General features: G+C 38.2%; 1 pseudogene; it reads left to right on the forward strand.

Moving 5' to 3' along the window:
• The window catches only part of LOC108702268, an 83610-nt pseudogene that overhangs the window by 9305 nt on the left and 57538 nt on the right, over window positions 1-16767 (forward strand).

Consider the following 16767-nt stretch of genomic DNA (forward strand, 5'->3'; position numbering starts at 1 on the left):
TACAGAGGCAACTAGTTTATCTTGAGGCTCATGCACAAATATAAAACAGGTCATGGCTATTAGAAGGGAGGTTTCAGATTTCTATTTCTAATTCACAGTAAAGACACTGCTAACAGTTCTTTAATCCCCCCCAAAAAATGTGTACATTCAGGCCTATTTATCAAAATTTTCATTTGTGTCATTTTAGAGGTTTTTAGAACCTCGACTAAACTCACATTTAAACCCCCTCCCTTTTTACTAATTTATCAAAATATCCAAATATAAAAAGCACAAACGAAAAAAAACATGAAATGACTACTATTAAGAATATGAAAACCTCAAAATCCTTATTTTTGTAAATGACCAAGGAAGAAAAATCCCATTGGTTATTTGAACAGTTCTTTGTGTGCTGTGAAAAGATATGTCTAAGCTCTCACAATTGTAATGACTTTTTATGCCTGTGAGTTCTTATGTCATAAATTCCCAAGTTTATTAAACCTCCTGTTGATTTCTTTGTTCTGGGTTCTGGCTCTTTGTGAGTTCAGAATTCACACCGCTCGTGTCAACATTATCTTTTCATTTCAAGGGGTCTCTGGTTCTTGAAGTTCCACAACACTGGTGAGACAAAGGGATTATATTTGATCAGGAAGAACAGTGGCATTAAACTGAACCTGATATGCTCCCCCTCACAAATCTTCATTTAGGAACAACTTATTTTCACGGCACATTCCTTTTTTTTCTATTTAATTTCACCATAAGCTTCAACCCTGATCATTAAGAAACATGTTCTGTGTTCCAGTACTAGTGCAAACCAGTAATTTCTCTGGAAGGTTGATGGATCAAAGTTGTAAAAAAAATTGTGCAGCTCTCATATACAAATATACATATCATTACTGAAGTAACTGATTAAATAAGATCTCATTTGCTTGAAGTGCATTCATTTAACATATCTCTTATTAATGGTTCAGAGGTATGTATTCAAAGCTGGCCCTGAGCTCTAACACATTGTGACAATCTGGCACATTTAATTGATCTGCTATGATAAATGTGTTGGATCTTTATGCTTTCCTAATTGTCCTGCCTGAAATTTTCCTGACACCCAGGAAAGTGTTAAAAACACACCAACTATAGAAATGATGGGAATCCCTCTGGATTGCCTAATTTACTACTTTGTTAATCTTATCCTTGTTTTTGGTAAGGTTAAAGGGGTTGTTTGCCTTTTTAGTACATGTAGAGTGTGACATTCTGAGACAATTCGCAATTGGTTTTCATTATTTATTTTTGTGGTTTTTGAGTTATTTCACTTTTTATTCAGCAGCTCTCCAGTTTGTAATTTCAGCAATATTAAATTACCCTGACAACCATGCATTGAATAGGAGAGGCCCAAATAGAACGTTGAGTAATAAAAAGTAGCAATAACAATACATTCATAGCCTTACGGAGCATTTGGTTTTAGATGAAGTCAGCGGCCCCATTTGAAAGCGTTAGAAGAAAAAAGCAAATAATTAAAAAAACTATAAAAAATAAATAATGAAAAATGCAAACACTGCATAAAATTGGCAATTCTATAACATACTAAAGGTTATCTCAAAAGTAAACCACCCCTTTAATGGGGATGTCATCAAAAAGAAAGCAGAGTGATTGGAAGGTTTACTGTATACCCCCCCCCCCTGCTACACTGCCTGTACTGACTACAGGATTCCTGTGTTTGCGCTATGTGAAAGAACAGGTATAACACTAGATTGTGTTTCCACCCAGGTCTGGGACAGACTAAGCTGTAATATCTCTCCCTAGGAGCTTCGCTGATTTGTCATATATATTGTCAGGGTTTATTTGATACTGGCACCAGCCCTAGCTGGCTATTTGCTGACTTGGTCAATGAAATACTGGCTGGGTGGCAACCCTATTTCAATCTAATGTTACACACACAATGAAGCCTATTTAATGTGATCCCATCATTTTTTTATATTCCGGTTTGAACATGGGTAAATTGTACTGTGCTATATACCGTGACACAAGCAAAGCGCGATTGTCCCTGCTTTACAATTCTATTGCACATTTTTCTGTTGTTTAGGGATGTTCAAGATTTAAAAGTGCTGGAAGGCCAGGGAGCAATTAATTAATGGCATTTTTATGAACAAAGCCCTCAACGTTTCCCTGGCATCTGAATGAGGTCTTATGGCTCATTTACCGGCGCAAGTGCAAAGAGATAGAATGGACACAAACGCTATTCACATAGGTACGTGCTTCTGTAGATGCAACTAGTAACTAGTAACTCTGTCTCTGCTCTTAGCTTGGACCTGGTGTTAATTCCTGGGTTTCGCTGGTAGGTAGCAGCCTAAGTTGAACACAAAAAGCCTTGACTCTGGGTGGGTTCTAATATGAGCCTGTATTGGTACATCATGGGCAATTTGTGGTGAATGCTACTTGGGCTTTGTTAGATTAATATAGAGATATGCGTCTCAAAACTGCATTGGTAAAACCTTCTGGGTCAGATGGTGAGAGTTCACAGAATGCCTGTACATGCCTTGTACCTTCTAGCCAAATCCCCCTCCTAACATCAACATTATTTGCCTGCGTCCCAAAATATTCCCCTGGGTGTTTGTTGCTAAAAATAAGACCACTGACACACATCTTTTGATTTAGAAATGTAACAAGTAAAAGTAATCAATGCAGAAGCATATAGCAAATATTGGAATTGATTCTGGAACAAAAACTATGCTAATGTAACATTCTTGCCGGCAGTCTCGCAATAGAGAGGAGAAAATTGCCAACTATGGTTCAGTGACTCAAACACAGCGGGTGTATAATCTTAATTAGAGGAGAGCCCACCCTATGTATGCACTGAATGACGCGGAACCAAAGAATAATGATGGCTGCTGCTATCTATACCACTGTCAATATGGAACTGGCTACCTTATACATTACACCCTAGTTTTGGGAAGCATTGTTCAGCTGAACTGAGCATGAGATTGATTTCATTGTCTGGTAAGTTAACAATAGTTAATTTGGATTGCTAAAACATTCATTAGTGACACATTTGAACTCACTGTTTAGTTTGAGTAAAGTTGCCATATGCTCTGTCCCAAAGACAGTGTGACACAAGGAACTTAAATTGCTGCCAAAGAACCATTGCAAAACACCTGGTAATGTGGTTAGAAGCCTAGGCAAAAGATTAATGACCAAAACCACAGAAGCATATGCTTTTGGATCTGGGGCTTTTCACAATGATTGCCATCAGCAAGCAATGTTTCTCTGTGTTTTGATGGCCACTACTTTTAGCTGGCACCACAATGTCTTGTATTCCACAGCCAGGGGACCAGGAGAGCTGGACTGCTTTGTAGCAGAAACAAATACAAATATAATTACAAAACAAATATAATACAATTATTGTATGATTCCATTATTTCAGCGCTACTACCTGCAATTTGTAGCTGTTGTTTCCATCACTGCTGCCTGTGTGCACTGCCTCATGTGCAATACTGAAAACTGACTATTTTTGTAGCAGCCACTAGAACAGAGTAAAATCATCAGCTGGAATGGACTGAAAATAGAGGTGACATTTCTGTCAGCTCTTATCATACCAACTTATCCTCTAAAAAAGAGATTGAACATTAGGGGACCCAGTAGCACAAATAATGGTTAAAGCAATTCTTTGTTCTCTGTGTCGTGACAAGGGTTCCCCCTTTTTACAGCATATTACTAGAGAATGACTAGAGAACTAGATAGGTACCCATGCACTCCCAGCAACCTGGTGCTAATATTTAATTTCTTATTCTCTGCCATAGAAAGAAATATCAGTTTTTACCCAGTGTCAGAGATTTTCTCATTTGCATGAAATGCAGTCAGTAGGCACAATTCAGCTTCTAGGACTGCATTTCAATTGCATTCTAACGGGCCGGATTTTCCAAATAAGGACAGAAGCCTCAGAAACCCTCGTCCCCAGCTTAAGCTTCAAGCGATGATGTGGTTTAGACTCATGTGAATATGAATGTTGGTTTAGTAACAGTCTCTCAGAGGTCAATCAAGCCTTGAGCATGATGAGAAGAAGCACTGGTGTCTTGGCACTTTTATACAATTTGATGCTTTCAGAAGAGAAGGGACTCCTGGCTATGCATGCCATCTTAGTCACAGTATTAGAGACATCTCCATGCATCCCACTGACAAATAGAAACAAAAAATGGGACTCCATATGCTTTTAGACATTATAGCTTGCTTGTCTCCTGCTGTCATAAAGCTCCTCCCATTTCTCTATGACCATATGCAAAGTTTTAATATTTGACCTTAAAGCAATATCCACAAAACAACTTTTTAATCAAATTATAGGAGTGGTGTTTATGTACAGAAAAACATCCATCAATGAACAACATTGAAAAGATACAGAATTTAAATGAATAATTAATAACTTTGGATATCTGGCACTCCATGGGGCATATTTACATAAAGGGTGAAACCAGAAGTCACAGTTTACAAAAGAGTAACATTCCAGCTGCAGGCCGATGCAATGGTTCCAAGTGCAGGCATGGTAAGGGGTGGAATGTAGTATAAGGGCTGATTCTTGCCTGTGCTTTTCCATAGGCCAGGTTTCAGCTTCATGTGGCATTGCCCTTAGGGAAATCACTGAGTGCAATTAAGTGTTAAGTGTTGATTAGAGAAAAGGTTTGAAGCGCAGAACTTGTACTTCAGTTTATCAGTACATAATAGAATTTGAGAGCGGCTGAGAGCAACAATATTACAAACAGGGAGAGTATAGTAAGTGAACATGTAAAGTAGAGACCTGACTGGATCTGATACTAAAACTTTATATAACCCGCAAGACATTTTCAGGGAAGCTGACCCGGCTCCTGCTGTGGGTAATGTAATTTTCATCTGGTGTCACAGGTGCAGAATCCCTTCCTTATATCATAACATATAAAATCCTGCACCCATGCCCAAGCAAGGTACCCATGAACCTGCAGATGAAACCTGCCTCTTTTAAATCTATTCTATGGAAGTGTTGTATAACATTTTGTTGTGCAGTTCTCTGGTTTGAAAAAGGAACAATAATCTGGTTGGTATTATCACTGAGCCTAGCAACCAGGCAGTATTCTCCATGACAGTATGAAAGATGAATAGAAGATTGTCCATCCTCAAATGCAATAATGCAAATAAAAAAAGTTATAACTCTAACATCCTACTGTATATAAACTCCAAATTATCAGTTATCTACAATGGCCAAACTCAAACCTTTGTATGGTGTACATAGTGGGACCTTGCAGAGTGTCAGCTGTAGATAGACCAGTAACATTTTTTTTTATACAGTATTATTGTTGCCCACCCCATTAGAAAGTCTGATATGTCCCAAGCCAAACTGTCACTACATTGGTAAAATTCCTGCTTTACTTTTCCAAGAAGTAATTCGGTAACACAGTAGCAGCAATAGTTTGCCCTACAAGAAAAGCTATATAAAATAAATAATTAACAAAAATGACGTAATACATGAAATGGGGTCAAGCTGATATATAGTTATATGCTAAGCATCAGTATATACCGCTTGTAAAGAATTCCATTTAGGTTAGCTTCCAAATTGCATCATGAGAGGGTGTGTCCCGAACCTAAGGTGAATGCTAATGGTTTATTGTCTGGTAATCAGCTGATTCTCCTTCATCAAAACAGATTATTAAAGGTGGCATGTGCATCTCCAGAATAACAGCCTTCAGCGCCTTCAGAGAGAAATAAATAATTCGGAGAGGACATTGAACCATGAAATGATTCTGTTAACATGTCATCTGTCCAGAATATTTCAAATCTCTTAGAGAAAGGATCCACATTATGAAGGAAAGGAGGGCCTAACAAAGTTGGTACTCAGGGAATTGATTCTTTTAACCTCCTCCATATGCTACCTCATTTACTCTTTATAAATAAAGAATGAAATATATTTACACGTGCCTGCCATAGTAACTATCCACTGAAAAACGTCCTCTATCAGAGAAGTAGTATAATGTCTCTGTAATACGGAAGTATGGAAGCATTTGGAAAGTCTCTAATAACAGATAGTGGAAATACTATTGGGCTGGTGTATTACATGGTATGCTTACAAAATGCAGTCCAGAGGTTCAGAGGGGGGCATAGTTGTTTAGGGGTTTAGGGAATTGTGGCCCTCTAGCTATAGTGACAGTATTAACAGTCAAGTGTCCATTTGCAGGCTCAACAGAATACGTATTCAGTACATGTGTGTGAAACCCATTATCCAGAAATCTCTGAATCATGGGAAGGTATCAGTTACCAGTAGCGCTGTGGGGACACCTGCAGTGTCCAGGTGCATGTGTCCTTGGGTCTCCTGTCGTTATGCGCAGCTCAATCATGTCGTGATCATAATAGCTCCTAGTTATGTTTTCTGATCAGATTTTTGTGTTTGCCCTGTGCCTGATCCTGAACTTTGATTATAGCTGCTTGTCCGGTGCTTCTTGCTTGCTTCTAAACTACAATTTTGGATTCTGCGTTGGTATTTCGCTGCTCTCATGCTATTGACCTTTGCCTGATCCTTGACTATGTTCTGCTCAATTCCCGTTCACCTGTTTTATGCTCTGGTGATAGGTGATACGTGTCAGGCCAAAGAAATAGGGCCACCCCTGCAATACGTAGCTGTTCATAACTTTGGTCTAGACAAGGACAGAGCACACCTCTCAATGCTGCAAAGGAGCAAGACAAGAGGCATTAGAACATGCACCACAAGATAACACTTGGTTGTAGGCAGAGTGAGGATAGCCATGCAGTAATTCCAAGAACACTGACACAGTACCTCATAGGAATATGTCAGTGTTACTTTAACTTGTATGGCAGCAGCCATAATATTTCCATTGCGGAGATAAACATCCTCCACCAATAAAATTCTGTCCATGTAAAAATAAGAGAATGTTTGTTAGAAATATTCATTAACAGATATATACTATAGATAGAAGAATAGAATATGTATTTGGCTAGTACAATGTCCCTTTAAATTAAACTCTGCCCATGGGTACATAATCATTTGTAGATTAGGGGACAATTCCAATGTTATTTTTTTCTCAAGCAGATTCTGACATTCTCTGTTGGAAGGGAGTGCTTGATATTATGCATACCCTTAGGCTTATAATTCCCTTGCAAATAATCAGCAGTAGTGCCCTTCTGGGAATATTGCTTTGCTATTTCAGTCCAGAAACACTTTATAACGTAAAAATAATTGCAAGGTCTCTGTAGGTGGAGGAACTGAAATGTCATATCTAAATGCTTAGTAATCAGTAAAAAAAATACTTATTGCTTTAGGTGAAGAGCTGGCAATGGGTGTTGCAAGCAAGGGACAACCATCCTCATGTCCTAAACTGAGATCCTCAAAACGGCTATTTTGTGAAAGACATTCTAGTCATCACATGATGTGTGGGGGGGTAAAACGCGTTAAGGATTTGTGGGCTCAAGGCGCCCCAGAGACTTCAGATACTTCACTACTCTGTGTTTTTTTTTTGTGTTCTTGTTGTGTGATGTGTGTTGTGTCTATGTTGGCCAGTAGGATTCAGCTCTCACCTATTAGGTGAGATGAGTTCAAAGATGTCAGGTGGTTTACAAAAATGAGTATAGCTTTGTTAGTTCTCATTAAGTCCCCTAATGAAGGTTGGGTGGTGCCAGGAGCCTGAGTTAGGGAGTCAAGAGTGGAACCTGGTGTAAGGAAGTAGAATGAATAGGACCCCTCTGAATGAGGGCTAACTAGTGGTAAAATAAATCCTATATTTAGACAGTCTATGATTAAAAGGTAGTCAAGTTTAATTTGTAGAGCAGTTTGAATTTTCACCAAGGAGTATAGAGGTTTAATATGCTTAGTGCAAGTTTACCTCAGAGGGCCTTGTACATTGTGGCTAAATCCCCAAAATGACTATTACTTCAGTCTTTAACTAATAGCTTGTTGTCATTATAAAATCTATATGAATATGCATGAATGTGATACTTATCAATTTTCTGTGCCCAAATTATTATCCAAGGTAAAAAGCCCTGTGTAGCCTGTGCAGTATTATTATGATGTAATATTATCAAGCATCATTTGAAGGTTAATATCTGTATGTTAGCAAGTTATATAGTGAAATGATTGATTATGCCTGCATAATCCTTCTGCTTTCATGATACTGGATGATTTTGGAATATTACCTGGTTTCCGAACAGACCCACTAAAAAACACAGAAGCTGCCTCCTTAAAGTAACCCCACGTTCTGGATTCACAGACAACAGCCTGGGCAAGCATATGTTTAGTCATTGGCTGTTGGCTTAGCCACTCTTGACCAGCCTGTTGGCCCTTATTCAGGCCCTAAATTATACACTCCTTGATCAGCATCTGATTGGCTTTTTCTGATATTTCTGATCAAATATCTATCAATAATCAGATTACATAATCTGGTTATTAGACCTAGTGCTACATCTGTCAGCTAGTTGTAATGTGAAATGTGAAATGACCGTGGAATGTTTGCATGAATAAAGATAAATAGAATTTTAATCAAATGTATCCTAACTGACTACAGGGTAAAGGGGTGATTAAAGTGGGGAGGTTGAACGTTATTTTGGCTAATCCTAATAGCAAAGGGTTGCTTGCTAACATTCAGGCATTGTGGGTCCGTACCAACATATCACACAGCACTATTCAGAGTATATCTAATCATCTAAGCCAAGGTGGCACTTTTCAGGCTGCAATGCCAACCATTGTGCCTCTGTACAATATTTATTAATGTCGTAACATCACAGACAGTGTGTGCAGAGTGTGAGAGTATACAGATACCTCCTGGTATTTTAGATTCATATTCACACATGGCTTAGAAAACACAGCAATGAATGTCTATTTATGGCTATGTATTGTGATCCTAACACTGGTAGGAAAATGTAAGGGCTTTAGTGAAAGGCCATTGTTTCGGTGATTAATGAGCTAAAATGGCTCTGATTACAATAAAACCTATACATGACTGCAACTGATTGCCATCGACTTTCCCCATATATTTTACCTGCAGGATTATTTGAAACAAAGAAAGAGAAGCCAAGAAGGGACACTCAAAATTGCAATCATTTTGTGTACTCTGTAGTCTTGGAAACTGTAACAGCAGCCAAATAAGCGGCAATTATGTATAATTTTCTTCCCTCTTTCATCACCATGGTAACCAATATTGGTTTCCCATCTTAGCATTTTTTCAAAGTGCTCGGTATGCATAAAAATAACGGAAATAACAAAGAAATTGGACATGTTGCTACATCATCAGAGGAGACTCTTTGGGGGGGGTGGTAACATAAATGGACAGTTGTAGTTAAACAAGATTGCTGCAGGATGGACATTCTTGATAATACAAACCATCCTATATTGCCAGGGGCACAAAATCCTGCAAATGGTGCCGTTTCTGTAAGCTGGACACACATCTACTGTTGGATGATGCTCAAGTCTATGTTTTTGTGTACTGATAATAATAAATGATTTTGTTTGTAAATTTAAAGGACTCATTGAATAGCTGACAAAAGAATCCATACAATCCCAGAACCACTTTTAAATCCAAAGCAATTTCCTGCTGTTTGACACATTTTTAAATGTTTGCTTGAGCACCAATCACACAGATGTCAATACTACATACCAAGAACACAGGTGCATAATCAATGGTGAAAAGGTTCTTTGTGACCTTATTCTACAATAGTAATGTATATTAGTTTTGTTTGTCCATACAATTTAAAAAGAATTGCACACTAGACCTGATTAAATATGATCCTAGGTGGTTTGTCAAACTGACTGGCTTAAGGTGAATTGGGGATTCCAGCTGCTATTTATTTCAATTGCCTTATAGAATTTTGTAAACGAAAGTGGATGGCAAACAAGCAGCAGGGCTGTCTTGTTTGCAGTAAAAAATACCAGTCATCTTTAATTCAAGCACACCTTTATGGCAATAACAATAGCCTTTTTAAGTTGTAGTTGTGTTTAAAATAGCAAAGAGTTTGGTCAGTTCCCAGATACAGACCACTTTTGCTTTCTTGGAGTATAAGATTTCTTATACACATTTGCCCAGTGGATGGTATGCCTACTAACTGTATCTCATTTGTGCATTTCAGCTTGAAACCTGCTCCACTGTGTGTCTGCACCCGCCACCCAGGCCAATGCAGTGTGTCTTTAGGTGCAGTCAAAGGGGGAGGCTGATGCCAGCATAGATTATTAGCCTGCATTTATTCACAGACCAAGCCTGGTGTGACATTAGCCTTATTATATATGTAAAATATAAATCCTATTTACAAATGCTCAATCAGAGTTCTGTATGTTGTATCTAGGGTTTTTCTTTTTCATTATGCCCAGTCCTCACCCTCGTCCTCGGGTTAGAGCAGAGTTATTACTGTATGGATATTTGTTTCCTGAAGTGCCACATTTTTCATGTGAGGAAATTTGTTTGTCTTTGATCTGGCACAGATTATTAGTCCTCAGAAGCTCCTGGTTACAGCCATCAATGGAGTAGCCATTTTGGCCCATTACACTGCCAAGGTGGCCAATCCCATCTCTGCCACAACATATTTTGCATTACCTGGACTTCTACTCAAGACTCATGTGAAGGAGGTGTGCTGGTCTAAGGAGTGCTTAATGCTCCTACAGTCCTGCCCCAGGATGAGTGCCATCTGAGGTATGACGCACCACCTTATGGCAACAATTCCTATGGGATCAGATACAATAATTGGGAAATACCTGGTCCTCCAGCAGCCATTTTGTTTGAAAGTAGAGACAACAGAGTCTCAAAGACCAGAACTTGTGAATCTTTAGTAGAAGAGCACAAGGCTACTGGACTTCAAGACACGACTGAAGTCTCCCATAGAGAAGTGTCAAGCACAGAGCTTCTGATGAATGGAAATATAAGGCATCATATCCCGGGATTTTTGAGGAACTAAAAAGGTCTGACTCAGAATTTAGGGGGCTTAGAGGTGAATTCTTATTTTAGCCATTTTGGATATTATAGACATTCTTGGAAGCCTGGGCTTAAGCCCATTGATGGTGAGATTTGTGGTGAACACTTATATGCTGTAACTATAACATGGCATAAACTTTCTTTATAGCAGAAAATAACACAGTTTGTGTATATAGGGGTATTTATATGAGATGGTATGCTGTATTTACGTTAAAATTATGCAGTATGCCCTCTCTCCTGTATGAGGCAATGGAATATTGGCTTCATTTAGTTATTTCAGTGTATCCGGACAGTAACCATTACTTTGCCAAATGACAGGATGTTTAGAGGAATCTCTGCTTCCAAGCTTCTCTGGAAATTTAGCTGTTGAAACTTGCACATATCTGTCAAAAATCAGCTGACAGTGAAATAACAATTGATACCTTGTCATACACCAAAAGGGGCTAATGAAACTTTGCAGCTGCCAAACACAATTGAGACCAGTGGCCTGTGAATTGTAATATTTCAGGAAAAAGTCAAAGATAATCCAAATTCTTCAGAGCAGAACATTCAACTGTTTCTCATAGAAAGTTTAGTTTCTACAGTGCAAACTGGTGACCTATGTTACTGCAGCAGCATGAATCATATTGGCAACAGGATGCTTTATCATTTTTTCCCTAATATTTCTAATATTAAATAGCTTTTTACTCCTACCGACATATGCATAGCCTACTTAAAGTTAAACTATACCCTCAGAATGAAAACCTAACCAACAGATAGTTTACATCATATTAAGTGGCCTTATTTAAAAAATCTTACCAAACTGGAATATATATATTTAAGCAAACATTGTCCTTTTACATCATTTGCCTTAATCCTCCATTTTATGACATTCTTTGTCATGGTCGGACTGAGTCAATGGGACACTGGGGAAAAACCTGGTGGGCCTGGCTATTATGGGCCCCACCAGCTCAGACCCACTCCCTGCACCTACTTACCTCCCTCCTAGACATCGGTTTGTGGCTGCCTGGGAATACTGCAGGCCCTGTGGGGCCTGGGCCCCCCCAGTCCAACACTGTTCTCTGTGCTGCGTCAGAGATCACCTGACAGGAAAAAATGCAGCTCTAACTGTAACAGGAAGAAGTGCAGGAGTAAAAGACAGAACTTTGTCTATTAATTGCCATGGAACACCTAGGTTACTTCTAATCAGAGCCGGGCCAGACTGGGCGCGCATGTGCGGAATGTCTCTCGAGTGCGCATGCACGAATCAACAAGTGCTTGAATATAAGCGTGCATTCACAGAAGCGCTAGGTCGACGGGGAGACCGTGGGAGAGAGGGGACCAGACATGGGGTAGGCCACAGAGGTGGTACATGACTGGTGTTCCCCCAGCTTCGTGCCCTAGGCACTTGCCTACTCTGCCTACCTCTAGTTCTGGCCCTGCTTCTAATATCCTCATATTTTGAAACAGGGAGTACTTTTACAAGTTGTAGTATTACTTTTATAATACACAAGATTTCAGAAATCATATCACTAAGCACCAGTTCTAACAGATGATTTTACCAAACACCTTTTAAGACAATATCATTTATAGGATATTCATGGCTCTGGTATATTATAAGTATATGATGTAAGGTGATTTTTAACATCCTTACATAAGACATGAATAGCCTAATTTGTCTTTCTATAAACAGTGCCTTGTGATAGCATTAGACATTATGAACCCCCTAATTATAAATGTATGTCCTGTATAATTCAGCCTACAAGCTCATGTCTTACCATAGTCATGAAACCCTACTGTCACATTGAATATTTCTATATTATAGTGTCTCCTTATATTTTTCAGTATGACGTATACTGTATATAGTATCGGGTATATGTTCACTATATGACTGTTCAGTGGTTTATTATACAATCATTTTTGAACATACTGTCTTCAGACAAGGTAGTACCATCATTAACCAAAAAAAAAAAATAGATCAAAATATATATGACTTTTTAAATCCATAATGTGTCATTGTAATGTCCATTTAATCTGGTGATTACTGCTGCTAGATGTATCACACATTATGGAATTCATGAATAAAGCACTTTTTAAAATTGCTGCCTGCCGCCAGGTTCCAGTTTTACCGACTGTTGCAAACTTAATAGAGATTTGGGCAGGCTGTGCCAGGGGTGCACATGTGCCACTAATGGTGACAGGTTGTCATGATCAGCAGCTCATTTTTCATATTAGAAATGGTTTTGTACTGTCTAATGATACGATATGCTCACCGCAGATTACTCTAGGAGACCTACAAAGATTATATGACCGTCCTTAGCTAAGTAAATAAAAATAAATGAGGTACATGGTGATGTTATAGTTTATGCCTGGTTCTTCTAACATCATGATTTTAGAGGTTGAAAGAGATGGAGTTCTGTCTGCTTTAAACTATTAACTTCTGAATGGACGTAATTAGACAGATTGCACAGTGTATCAGCAAGTGGCATTCAATGAACCGGGCCATTGGTCTTATTGTGGCGGAATGAAACGTTTTGTCTTGCCAGCTGTGATAACTTTGAAAAACTATAAATGGCAAAAGCACCAAATATAAAATGGACACTTAAATTCTGCATAATTATTACTGTAAGGCAAATGCAATGTTCACATTCAATGGAAAAACAAAAGCGTTGCCCATTTCACACTCCTATATATAAATGGAAACCAGAAATGTTCTCCACTTCTCGTTTCCATTTATATACATAAGTGTGAAATGGGCAGCTCTCTTGTTTTTCTTTCCAAAATGTATATATGTACTGTATTCTACTGGGTATAAAATATAATATTAGAAGGCTTCTGTATATACTTTTTCTTTCTTTGCAGTCTATTATTTATTTGTTGCTTAACAAAAGTACACTCAGAAACAGCCAGTTAGCCTATGAACAGAAGTTCTAAATCCTTCAGTTTTTTTTTACTAAGCAATTCCCTTAGAATCATGGGCAGATGCAGCCAACAAAAATTGCCTTAAGGTGGCCATAGACATACACATGCAGTATTATTGTACGAAATGGTTCATGTATGGTGGGAGACAAGTTAACTGATATCAGCTAAAGACTTGGATATCAGTCGGCTTATCAATCAGCCAGGTTGGAAACTTTTGATCAGATACCTTTCTATTGTTTCTACCTGTATATCTGACGATTCAGCTCTAAATATCTGTGGCCATTGTTATGTCTATGGTCACCTTTACTATGCTTGCTCCTTTTAGCTTATACCTACACTAGATATGCCAGACACATAGCACAGAGACTGTGTACTCAGATGCAAGTTTAAAGTTGCCCATACACAGGTCAATCAATAAAAGCTGTAAAAATGCCCCACTTAGAAATTCTATTCTGAAATAGCCCCCCCCCCCCCGTACTCCAGGCAGGGCGCAGGTTAAATGGGGCTCCCTTTCTCAGCTGAAGGAAGGGTTCTCGTGCAGGTTCTTACAAACATTTTCACTGCTCAAATACAGCATGCAACATATATTGGGTATCAGTGATTCTTAAAAACAACAGAATCTTGATTTTTTTGCTGGGGGACTTGATCTTGCACATTAAGCTTACATTGTTAATGGTTTCTTTAGATAACAGGGCCTAATCACATATGTGTAGGGTCCTGCAAATCTTGCTTGTTATATGGAAGGGGTTGATATATACAGTAAATAATCATGATTATGGCTGCAACTTTCTCTGAACAGGGAAGAGTCGCAAATTTTGTGCTTTTTCTGCAATTTATTCAATTTTAGATTTTGCACCACACGCCATTTATCAAGTTGCTTGGAAATGCATGGTAAATTTTGATTTACAACTTTTCCATTACTTTATGTAAACACATTTTACCCTTTTGTGATTTTAATAAATAAATAAATTGTGTTAACAAAAGAGTCACTGTCTCTCGTCATGATATATATTTTTTTTTCTGCACTCATAGGGCTCATTTTTGGCCTCAGTTACTGTTGTATGCAAAACCACTTTGATTGAAGGTACTTGCGTCGAAGTGCAGTCTTTACACTTCCATATAGTTGTGCTCAGCACTCACAGTTGCATTTATTTTGGTGCATTGGTTGCAATTGCACTAGGAGCTGGAATTCTGGGGAAAAAAAAACTTATTTTTGAAGCTCTTCAGGGCAAGAGGCCAAATGAATGCAAGACAATCTGGCAATAAGATTTAAGCCTGTTGTATCTTGTCATTTGCTCATATGCATGTCGCTTGAGGCATTAACCTAAACAATATCTGCCCTACGGATGTTTGATTACAGTTTCAGACTGAAACTGCACATTAATCTGTCTATGTTAAGTCAGAGTAAAATGATTAACTGGCACACTAGATTATAATTGTAGCGTTCTTTTGCATGTGTAATTCAGTTTGAACCAAATGCTGATAATATGCTGTTAATATTTAGACTTTCCCTCTGATTTTACTAAGTAAAATATTTGTATCTGATAGTGGAATAGTAGGAACTAATTGCTTCAGCATCCCAACTGCTTTCTTCATTGAACTTCACTTTTTCCATCTTTTCCGCAGATGGTTGCCTGCCGAGTGGGCAGATGGCCAGATCAGTTAAGCGCTGCTAGAGACAAGAGCAGAACTGAGGCACGGAAATGACAGTTACTGAAAATGTTCCTTCTTTCAGCAAATATTGTTTTCCTTGTGTTGCTAAAATTTTGTGACATATTGTATTAGTTCAAAAGGGGACACAGGTCAACTGACACTTGTACTGTTAGTTTATTTCTCATGGGGTTTGTACCACTTGCCACATGCAGCAGCTCTGTGCAATCTTCTTAAGGAGTTGTTGTAATTCTCCTGTCTGTAATCTAATGTTGCTAAACTACATCTTCCATCAGAACCAGCCCAACTGATATTGGAACCCAAAGTGCCCTATCTGCCTGCAATGCTTTCCCTCTCTCTCACAATGCCAATTTGCATCTATATAGAATATTTGAATGCAAGTACCTTAATGAATTGCATCATGTGCTCTTCATTGCATCCATTTCAGAGCACCTTCAGTTAAGTGACCTCTCATAGCTATTAGTGTTCTTAGTGGAACATGATATGAACAAAATTTGAGTAATGTAATGTGTTATACGACATTAAAGGAGAAGGGTAGGTTTTTTATTTTGAAAACGGTTGAATTCTCCTTTACAGGCAGATTTATTAAGGGTCGAATTGAAAATTCTAATTCAAATTTTTTTTATGGTCAAAACTGTCAAATTTGACAAGGGCATTATTCAAACTCAATTTGGTTTTTTTTAAAATTCAAATGAGATTTTCGAGATGTATCATACTCTGGCCCTTTAAGAATTCTAATTCGACTATTGGCCACCTTAAACCTGCTGAATTACTGTATAAGTTAATGGGAAAGGTTCAGGGATCATTTTGGTGATGTTTATAGCCTTCCAGACATTCGAGTTTTTTTCAGAGAAATTCAAATTGAGTTTTTTTTTAATTTGAATCAAATTCGATTCGAGTTTTCGGATCGGTAAAATTAGACCGAGTTGTAACAATTTGATTTTATTAATAACTTTCCCCAAGTCGAATTTCGAATTCATTTGAATTTAAGGGAGTTTAAAAAACTCACATGAATGTGAAATTGATAAATATCCCTCTAATCATTTGTTTGAGATACAGACAGGAAGTTGCTAAAATACCTGGGACTCCAACTCTGAGGTCAGTGTAAGTGTAGTTCATTTTGTTAGTGTGGCTTAATGAGCCAGATACCAAGGACATGCTCCACTTCACAACAATGTAATTATCTTCCGTCTTTCTGTCTGCAAAATGGAGGTCCCATGCTAGTCATGAGTACTATATCGCTGGCATTATTTAAAACAAAATAGCATCTACCCTGAAAATACAGCAGTCTATTATGACT

Source organism: Xenopus laevis, chromosome 9_10S (genome assembly GCF_017654675.1).
Source record: "Xenopus laevis strain J_2021 chromosome 9_10S, Xenopus_laevis_v10.1, whole genome shotgun sequence".
NCBI lineage: Eukaryota > Metazoa > Chordata > Amphibia > Anura > Pipidae > Xenopus > Xenopus laevis.